This window comes from Triturus cristatus, chromosome 1_2, assembly GCF_964204655.1.
Source record: "Triturus cristatus chromosome 1_2, aTriCri1.1, whole genome shotgun sequence".
Lineage (NCBI taxonomy): Eukaryota > Metazoa > Chordata > Amphibia > Caudata > Salamandridae > Triturus > Triturus cristatus.
Genome location: NC_140580.1, coordinates 1,076,152,659 through 1,076,163,526, shown reverse-complemented (window position 1 = coordinate 1,076,163,526; position 10,868 = coordinate 1,076,152,659). Strand labels below are relative to the sequence as shown.

Here is a 10,868-nt window from a genome sequence, read left to right as displayed (position 1 = left end):
TTGCGGTAGAAGCAAATAATTGCCTTTCCCATGCTAAATTGAGAGGCTGCTGTCATTGAATACTATGAAAACATGGAGGTGCATTGACGGATATCTAAAACTATCTCCCTCTGCCATGTGTAACACGGAGCTGAAGTTCAGAGGCAGCCGAGGGAGAGCCCATCTGGGGCCTGTGTGTGCAGCTGAAGTGTTTGTTCTAACAGAAGTCTTTATCAGCTCCAAACACACACAGGAATTCCGGCCTGGGATAGTCCTTCCCCGATCCTGATTTACAGGAAGAAGGGCATAAAAACCGCCCTGATTCTGACACTCGAGGTAACCTGCATCCTGCTCTGGCTTGTCGGTAGCTCTGGGGAGGGATAAGAGAGAAGCCCGGGACCGAGGAGGCAGAACGAGCAGTGTCCGGGCACAGAGAGGCAGCAGGCCGCAAAGCCTCGGGCTCGAGTGGAACATGCGGCCGGGGTCCGTGCAACGAGGCCCGGGGAAGCCCAAGAATGGAGCCCGGAGGGATGGGGGCCACCTTTCTCCATGGGTACCGACGGCTGCGCAGGAGCATCAGCAGGTAATGTATGATGGGGAGGAGAGAGGCCAATGGAAAGAGAGCATTATAGCTTGAAATATCCTCCTGTTTTGCCAGTTAGGCCCTTAGTTCTATAATTGCTAGATCAAAATGTCAGAAATCAGGACTTCGCAAAATAGGGCGATGTGTTTTAGTAGTCAAGTTCTTGGTTTTGACCCAGAACACATAACTTAAAGTTTCATCCATCGACCAAATTCAGTTTTTTTGCGCCAAATCGGTTCTTTCCACACCTCCCTCAGTCGACTCCTTTAACTGCTACAATTACCCACCCCATGGTAAAATAAGATAATAATCAGTATTATGCCCTATACAAAATTGAAAATCTAAAAGATGCTTTTTAAATTTTACTACTGGTCTTTCACAAGCTATTTGCATGCTGTTTTTTTTTTTTTTTTTTTTTAAAACAAAGTGACAATACTTTTCTCTCAATTTAATCTGAGGTGCACAGGCACTTTTTCACCCAATGGTATACTACCACAGATGAATGGAGGGATAACATGCTTTTTCCTCAAGAGATGTTCAAACTTTCTGGATTCTCCACCAAACAGCCCATTGTTAATGCCAACATTTCTAAATTAAACATATTTTTCTACTCTCTTAAGCAAAATATGAATTGTGTTCTACAGATGTCGATGCCATTTAGGACCACTCCTTTAATATTTTTATAAGTCTTTTACAATTGTCCTAAATAGCATATTAAAAGGTAGCATCTGCCATTTCTAATTTTATGGAGGGTGCAAAAATCTTTTTTTTAAATCTTCTAAGAAAACATTAGCAATAACAACAGTTGTCAGGTGTGATTTTATGTGAAATCTACCTTTACTTTGTAATAAGACTGGCTGATATGCATACCACTGGAAGGTGGAATTCAATAGTCTACATTGCTTGCCAAACAAATGTGGTGTTCTCTCTTGGAAAGGTTATAGTAGGGGATATTTTGAAGGCTGTGGGGTTTGTTTGTAACTTTCTGCAAACCCAATATCTATCAATTGGGGTCTAAATCATATACAGAGCCACTGAATTATGCGGCAGTGGAGAACCAAATGATGCGCAGCCTTGACTAAATTATGGACAAAAAAGGCAAATTGAATGGGATAATGCAGCACATCCTGTGGCAGTAGAATTTTCATATTTTGACATTTAACTCACATTAATACAGTCTAGGCAACATTTCATATCATTAGTACCAGTTTAACACCTGAATAAAGCAATCAGCAACAGAAAGATGATCAGGTAATCTTTGCACAATGTCTGCCACTGCGCAGCAACACGGGTGGTCCTCTTTTCTTAGTAACTTTTGATCATTTGATCAATAAACAATTTTTTGGTAGCAATCTGCAAATTATGTGGCAGACGATGGATTATGTGGCAAATACTATAAATCCACAATAATGCGGAAGATGCTGTGGTGGCAGAATCACTTTGCAGTGGCCTTGAGTATACCTTACCATAGATACATAGTTTAATTTGCATAGCTAAAACCATAGGCAGCAACTTAACTAGAAAACATTACATTGAACACATGGTTTACTCCTTCAGTGCTTCTCAAAAATTATATATATATATATATATATATATATATCTTCAGCAAAAAACCCTCTACGGTTCACACCAACTAAGCAGAGTCTCCACGGCACAGAGAGAGTCCACAATTCTTTTCTTAGAGGTACTTTTTTATTTCTTAAACAGCATTAGTGCGAACATGAAAGGACGGTCAACGCGTTTCAGCGGATGCCTTCAACTGGACATACGTGTGTGTGTGTATATAAATATATATATATATATATATATATATATATATATATATATATACATATATATATATATGGAAAACGTCCTGTCCACACTTATTCCCTTTCGGCGGAACCACAGGCACGGTCCTCCAGACTCCAAGGACAAATCACGGACTCCCACAAGGCATAGGTGGGTGAAGCAGTGTCAATTTATTGAACCCAAAATATCACAGGAGCAGTGCCTATATACTTATTCATTTATTTATTTTTCCCAGGAAACACACCCGCAAAGGGTAAAAACATGCATCACCAGCCAGTGTGACAATGGAACTCACATTCTTTCTCACATAACGTTAACATCTTCTCTTGTCACATTCAGCTTCTCGCTTTCATATTGCAGCAAACATCCAGGCAGGTGATAAAGAGCCCCAAAGGCGTCATATATTGACCGATATGGCTGTATGCTAGTGGATTACATCCTACACTTATGTTCAACAATCAAAAATAGACACCCAATCAAACTCCAGAAAAACTTTTCTTACACCCAAAAGGTTTCCACCTGAAGTATCTCTGATTTGGATTAGGACCTGCACTCGTGTAATGCCTCCTAGGTTTTCTAGTGCAATGAATAGGTTTATGAGGCTGTATAACCCTCCAAGTGTACCAATTTACAGAAATATCTTATTTATTATTTTAAAGTGTGGAAACTGATAAACATGGCCACAGTCTTTACCCTAGGATCACAGAGTTCGATCCAAGTGGGGAACGGCGGATACAAACACCTTCTCCTGGCTCATATTGCAATCATTTACCTCTAGACCACATTTCTCCCAAATACTGTGAGGCTTTAACTGCACGTTTCATTTCTAATAAGATTAAATGTGTTTTACTGTCATCATGCTTACTAGAACATTCTACTGATTGCATGTAAAAGTGTCCTTTATCTTTCTATCTTTCTTATTATTTTAATATTTTAAATGTGTCCCCTTTGTCAAAGTTTTCTATTTGAACTTCTGATTTTCATTTTCCTTTGCAATGTAGCCTTGCAATGACTCTTATGCCTTCCTGTTTTTATGAGTATCCACTTAGAAGTGATTCATTCTCTAACAAACATATTCGAATTTTGTACATTCTTCATTAAGATTCCACTTTTCTCCCTGTACAAGTTAACATCGCTTTGGGAATTGGGTGTTTTTAATAGAGTTATCACTGTGATCGACCCTTTCAATGACGTCAATCATCCATGCTCCACTTCCGCCTATCAGGAAGGCTCTAGACTACTTGCAAGCAACGGGTGCCCTAGGCAAACGATGCGTTCGATCCCACAATTTCATATTTCAGCTTTTTTTTATTTGATTTTATTTCCTCCAATCTGACACTCCACTTAATTGGACAGCCAGTTTGGCTATAAGATATGACTGCCTCAGGTCCCGACAATGCTGGTACCCACCACCTGAACCACCGGCACAAATTAAGAACCATGCTTTGGAATCCCTCAAGGGAAGGGCTGTGGGCTGAACTCCATTAGGGCCGCCTCACGTAAGCGACACCAACACATACCTCTGTGTAGAGAACCCACCAGCCCAGCATGGAGGGGGCCGAGGGGGAAAGATGGGGTACGGGAGGAGCAGTAAATAGATCGACTGGCGGCTTAGATAGTTCAGGAGAGAAGATACAGATCGTGTCACTTGGTGTTTACTAAAGGGAGGTTGTTCCTGACCTACATATCACATTAATTACGGAGCTGAAACCCCTCTACTCGCTCAGTTTTATAAGATATGGTCATGATTTTAAAGAGGATAAGCACTGGTGTAACTGGACAGTGGATTTTGTTTTAATACTGATGAGGGTTCAGGCCTCCCTGGAGGTGGGGAGAGCGCACTTATCTGCATCAAGGGGTTCCTAGAGTCAGTGAGGGAGCCGGTAGCGCTGCACAGCCATACTAACTGATGGAAGGCGCTACAACATGGGCGTAGGTTCCATGGGTGCAGCAGGTGCAAAGGCACCGGGCCCAGGGGCCTGAGGGGCCCATTCAGCCCTGAGTATGGCCGTATTTTACAGTTCGCACAGCGGCCAAGGGGCCCTGTTCCTTCGTTGCAGTGGGGCCCATGACACACTGCCTTCACCAGATGCCACTGACATTCCAATACCTACCTCAGACATACAGCCCACTCTGCAGGCGACCACGGGGGCGAGTGACCTGCTGCCCGGGCCTAGAACTTCCCTTGCTGATGTGTAGTGTCTGGGAGAGCTCTCAGTGCTGGGCTTTGATGTTACTTTAGGAAGTGCTGGGGTCACAAGTGGTGAATTTGAGTTTTCGTTTACTGAGCTCAGGCGTATGACAAACATAAAATAAGAAGCAGACGGCATGGGAGCGCAGTGTCAGGCGAGAAGCAGGCACCGTCACAGCGCTTTGTCAGCCTAGAAACAGACAGTATCGGTATCGCAGCACCGTGTCAGGCGAGAAGCAGGCAGCCTCATAGCGCCGTATCAGGCTAGAACTAGACAGCATCATAGCGCCGTGTCAGGCGAGAAGCAGGCAGCATCATAGCGCTGTCAGGCAGAAGCAGACAGCATCATAGCGCCGTGTCAGGCTAGAAGCAGGCAGCATCATAGCGCCGTGTCAGGCGAGAAGCAGGCAGCATCATAGCGCCGTGTCAGGCGAGAAGCAGGCAGCATCATAGCGCCGTGTCAGGCGAGAAGCGGGCAGCAGCATAGCGCTGTCAGGCAGAAGCAGACAGCATCATAGCGCCGTGTCAGGCTAGAAGCAGGCAGCATCATAGCGCCGTGTCAGGCTAGAAGCAGGCAGCATCTTAGCGCCGTTTCAGGCTAGAAGCAGGCAGCACCATAGCGCTGTCAGGCGAGAAGCAGGCAGCATCGTAGCGCCGTGTCAGGCTAGAGTGGGAACTAAATGCAGTCCTGGAATATCTTTTAATACCAGTCCCATAATGCACTGGGCAAGTCCGACACTCGCCAGGGGATCTGCCAGGTCTGCCTCTCTGCCATGGCTCGCCCACTCCAAGTATATGTGTGTCATTGTGTGTGTGTATATTCTATATAAATGTATTTCCTTCAATGAGGGAGGCATGCGATTAATCTAACTGCACGTTTCACATGTATTCGTTAAAGTCCACATGTGAGGAACCAACGAAGTGTTCCACTATTTCATATTCTGGAACCGTAACCCAGAGAATCTTTTCTCTGTCAATGTACATCATGTATGTGTGCCTTTATGTACACATATATTCGAAAATGTTTTCAAAAACGTATCTGATGCTCCCCTTTTGGAGGCACACCCACATAAAAAGTACTGCACACATACATATAAATGCGAATTGTTGCCTTTTAATAGCTTCTTTGCTCCAGCTTTCATTCTCTTAGAACACTGGATAGCATAAAAAGATACAAGGAGGGGCACGTGCCTTGCTGCGCATCAATCACTGCCAGGGCCACTGGAATTATGGAATTGTGTGGCCTCGGCGACTTTCACATAAATCTGGATTTGCCACATAATTCATCATCTGCTGCGTAATGTACAGATAATAACAATAAAAGATTGTTTCCAGCTGAAACTGTTCAAAAGTTACTAAAAATGCAGTGACACATGTTGCCGCACAGTGGAAGGCCCTTTGCAAAGGTTGACTGGTCACATTTCTGTTGTTTATCGCTCAATTTGAGTGTTAAACTGCAACTAATGGGGTGCAGCCTATGTCCAGACAGCCTTAACAAGTGTAAAAATTACAAATTAATGCAGTAAAACGATCACAAAATGTGCAACATTACGCTGCATCATTAGCCTTTTGTGCCACATAATTTAATCAGCCCTGTACCATAATTTAGCCCTCCCTGCCACATACGTTCAATGGCCCTGGTTATAGCATATGGCAAAGGCCAAGCGCTGATCGCCACAGTAGCAGCAGGCTTGGCCAGCTTGGCAAAATACCTGACAGAGCTACAAAGCCAGAGCTAAATTGGTGCCGGTGCCTGAAGGTACTGGGCACCAACTCCATTTTTAGGGAGCAGAACTTAGGGGCATATTATCAAGAAACTGTGTTAAAATTGCGGCGATAATGGGCTTGATAATATGCCCTTGTGAATTTCCATAGAAGCCCATGTTCTGGTGTGAACATGGGCTTCTATGGGATTTCTCTGCGGCATATTATCAAGCCCATTATCTGCATGTCTGTATGTGTTAACTGTTGGTAACCATGTGTGGCATCTGAGAAAAGACTAAAATTCAGGTTGGATACTGACAAACAGTGTTCAGCCAATAGGTCATTTATATTTGTGTTCATGAAACAGGCCAAGACTTTGAATATATGTGAGTGTTTTATTTATCGACGTTCCATACAAAAGTACAATATACTTTTTTTTTTGTTCAATATCTTTATTGTTTTAAAAAGTAAAAATGCATACAATTATAATGACATGCAATACATCAGGGCAACTAATATAGAATACATGTCAGAAGGATAACAAAATCACAAATAATACTAAATCAGAGGATACAATATAAAAAATATTTCATATTAGAATGGTAACACAAAATTAGCTGTATTGCACATAGTTCAACAAATATCAGAAGGACAAGAGGAGAGAAAGATAGGATAGAAAGAAGGAAAAACAGGTAAAGCAGGAGAGAAAAGTACAATATCCTTGACAGGGATACAAAGCGCTATTTATAGGTAAAGCAACCTGACCACCGAAGATAGTGCTTCAAGCCTCACAAAGGGTATGGTAAGCACTGCATACACATATAATACCACACAAGGACAAGGGGGGTGTTAATACACTTTAGAATCATTACAATCTTGGGGAAGTAATCAGTATTTGGAGGTTCGGGATATTTGATGGCAGCTATAAAACCACAAGTCCTCGGGCTCTGGGTCCTATGGGATTATAGTGTTCTTATGAATTTTCATCTCTTGGATTTAAGACCCCTCTAGATCGAGAACATACCTGAATCTGTTTGGGATATATTAGTTTAAAATCCATGTGCAGGGTTTAGTGATGCAAAGTGATCAAAGATCTGTAATGTGCCCATTTAAATCATCATTAAAATTATAATGCACTCACTGACCTGCCCTACTTGTGTGTCAGTTGTGATGCAATGCATGACGGGTGCTGGTTTCAGATTCCGCACACCATACTAAGAGGAGAGCTGAAATCGCGTAGAAAATATGTACCAAAGGTGGAAAGACCCGCTTACACCATCCACCACCAATGCTAGGAAAATAATACAATAAGAATAATTTTTCATTCCAACATTTTTTATTAGCATTAGAAATGTAAATTCAGGTACCAGTGACAGACACAATTTTTTAATCTTGCAGCACCATGCTGATACCAAGGTTACAGTACCGAGAAGAAGGATGCATCCACATTTTAAAGCAAAGTGGTTGTATAGCGGTCTATAGGTATACAGCGAGTATGGCATTAACTATAAAAGAACTGTGAAATGATGTTTCGTAAACGAAAACTTGTACCAACATACATAACAATTCATGCATTTTAATAATAAAAAGAAGTTAGAACAGGCTTAGAGTGAAAACTAAAACATTTGAAAACAGTGCAATTGACAAACTGACATCAAAATGCCTATGGAATTATTATGGAAAAATAAAACATGGATAATATCACTCAACAAACTTGGATTCGATAAAACTAACCAGAGTTCACATCAGAAAGCCAGGGGGCACCAGTTTGGCTACTAATAGAAAGGGATCGGCGTCATCCTCTTTCCTTGAGTGCCCTTCCTACAATTCACAGATCTCACCTCCTCAACATTGACCTTTCTGACCGGTTATGTGCCCCACAATAGACGCCTTAACCTCTTCTGTGCCCATGACGAGATAGTCTCGTCATGGAGCACGGTTGCGCTGTGCCCATGACGAGACTATCTCGTCATGAACCCCACCCACTAATGCAACGCCCGGCACAGGAGGGGGAAAGGGCGTGGCACTGAAGGGGTAGAAGATTAGACCAAAAACTTCAAATGAAACTCACAAAACATGATTGCCGCCGTTTGGCACAATTAGGACATTAACATCAATGGCCACACATTTTGGGGGAAAGTCGGGCTTCAAAAGGCATCCATCTAGTCAGAGGCTTGAGCACCAGCAACAAACCAAAAACTTTTGCAGAACTAAATTGTATCTTTTTAACACTGATGGGAAAAACAGGTTCGACCTCTCTCATGGGCTGGTAAGATATGGACGGCTGCTATAATGGTGCCCCCTTTGCAAGGCCATTGGAAGGTACTTTTAAAATGTTAGCCGTAGAATCTCCGGTCTTTACCACCTAACAATAGTGTATCCGAGATAAATGATGAATGTCTTAGAGCTCTGAAGATATTCCGATGACCATGCCTGTTTAAATGATGTGTACTCGATGAATGGATGAATGATTGACTACATGAATCAATGAATAGACGTGTATGCTCAAGCTGTGTACTTAGCGGCCACCCCTGGACATACCCTAAAATATGTTTCAGTGGTGTGCACATGCATTCACACAATAGACACACACAGATACAACTCCGTTGTATTTTCTTAATGTTTGAGTTTTTTTAGTACTCGGCAAAATGGCTGCTTAAAATTTCTAAAATGGCCTCCAGCTCTGCCTCACCCTGGTTTGCACATTGCATCTAATTCAGTACTTCATTTTGTTTTTCCTCCTTGCAAAAATCTTTATAGCAGTTTAGTGCCCCAAGGCTTTTAAAATGTTTTTTTTATTTTTTTTATCTGGGTGACTTTCTGCCTGGGAGTGTCATATTAAAAGCCGTGGATTTTTTTTTTGTTCTAATTGGATTGTTTAACTTCATGAAGAATGAAAGCAACTCCTACACCACTTTCCAGAAAACAAGTGTAAAAAGTGTAAATAAAAGTACATGTTTATTTATTACGGTATTGTTTTTGAAGTGTACTGCCAGCATTCGAGGGATAGGCGTTAAGTAATTGTTTTTTCTGTCTCCTCATTAGATACACTTTTCAATAAAGCGTGCCGCTGAGATCAGCCACCAGCTCCAAATGAAGTGGAGAGTTTTAAATGAAGCCAGCGTGATCTTTCTACAGGTACCTATGCTTGTCTATGCTTAATCACTGATAATCTTAGACCAAGCTCACTTGTGTATTTCTTTCACTTATACAGTCGGCTGGCAGCCATTTTAAGTGCAAAGTGCCATTTTGTCACCACAGACAGCCTATTGCAAGCAGAGTTGGAAAGAGGGAACCAGAGTTTCAAACACTGTTAATTACCAGGAGGAGACAGGAATGAAAACAGACATCGAGAGCATCCTAAGACAAATGTAAGAAAGGTGAAAGATATTTGATGGCAATAAATTACTTAGCATATATGAACCCAATATTGTGAATATATTAATATCCATTTGTGGATATAAAATATCACACTATTCTTTTGCCAACTGATCGATAGCAAATTGCGCAGTCTCAAGGCAGGTGTGTGAGTCTGAAAAGACAGCAGTGCTCCAGGCAGTGTCAGGAACAGAGTTTGGCATGAGACTGACACCGACCCAGCCTTGCTAGCCCGAAAACACCAGATTTCCTTATAGTCCTGCTTCTTCCTGAAGTTAGGAGAACTGATGAGACCATGGAAAACTCGGGGGGAAACACTTCTGACCTTCACGCCCTCTTAGCATGTCACTGTCGTATTGGGCCTGTCTTGCACTCTGCATGCTGGGACATGTAGGCCCACACATTTAATACAAAGAAACGAAGCGACATAGTGGCCAAAGTGCCAGGATGGATGAAGTTGACCCTCATAAGATGGGCATTTGGGAAATATGTTTTATTCTGGGGAGGGCACCGTATTTTTCCAACCTATAAGCCACTTGCAAAACTGCTTAAAACTCACCTTGTCCATAAAAGCTTTTCGACCTATAGAGTTCTCAGCCACCCCTTAAAGAATCACGCTGTGAAGGCTCCTAGGAAATACTGAAGCCCTCTTAAATTTCCTTTATTTACAAAGATGATTCCACGCCACCAGTAACACGGTGATCAGGGCATGCACTTCTTTGCCTTTAAGGAACTGTTTCAAATGCCTGCTGCCGAGTTGTATCGTTTCAGTTGAATCATATGGATGGGGCGCCTATGTATTATAGAGGGAAGGCTCAGGTATGAGGGATTCTGTCCCCTTTCACATGCAGACATGACAGCTGTACTCCAGTTTACGATGCCATGTTTTCACACATGCTTGACCATTCCAAGGCCTCTTGATAGAAAATCCCCATGCACCACGCTGTGGGTCGGACTGTGAGGTTAGTGTGAACAAACATTATCTATTGCGGTATCCTAAAACTGAGACAGTGGCAAATTGTAGGTCATTTTTGCAGAAAGAATAAAGAAACATTACAATGAGGGAGTTTAGTTCAATAGACGACTCATTTACTCTTTGCTGCGGTAACACTTCATAGGATGAAGGCCTTGTGGTTAGGTTGTTGGCTCTGAAACCAGCACCCTTGAGGAGAAATCTTGGCTACCCTATTTTACCAAAGTGTGTGATTCTGAGCAGATCAATATATCGCTCCAATAGTCTTA

The 10,868-nt window shown here is 42.3% G+C and overlaps 1 protein-coding gene across 2 annotated transcripts in view; it reads left to right on the top strand.

The window, feature by feature from the left end:
* Positions 1–308: 308 nt before the first annotated feature.
* EGFL7 (EGF like domain multiple 7) overlaps positions 309–10,868 on the top strand; it is a 50,853-nt gene continuing 40,293 nt past the window's right edge. Inside the window, exons 1-3 of one of the 2 annotated variants that reach the window (XM_085612929.1) lie at positions 315–562; positions 9,294–9,386; positions 9,510–9,619. The gene's annotated coding sequence lies outside the window, so the exon portion shown is untranslated. Of the gene's footprint in view, positions 563–9,293; positions 9,387–9,509; positions 9,620–10,868 lie in introns of both variants that reach the window. The other variant, XM_085612919.1, reaches the window with a different exon arrangement.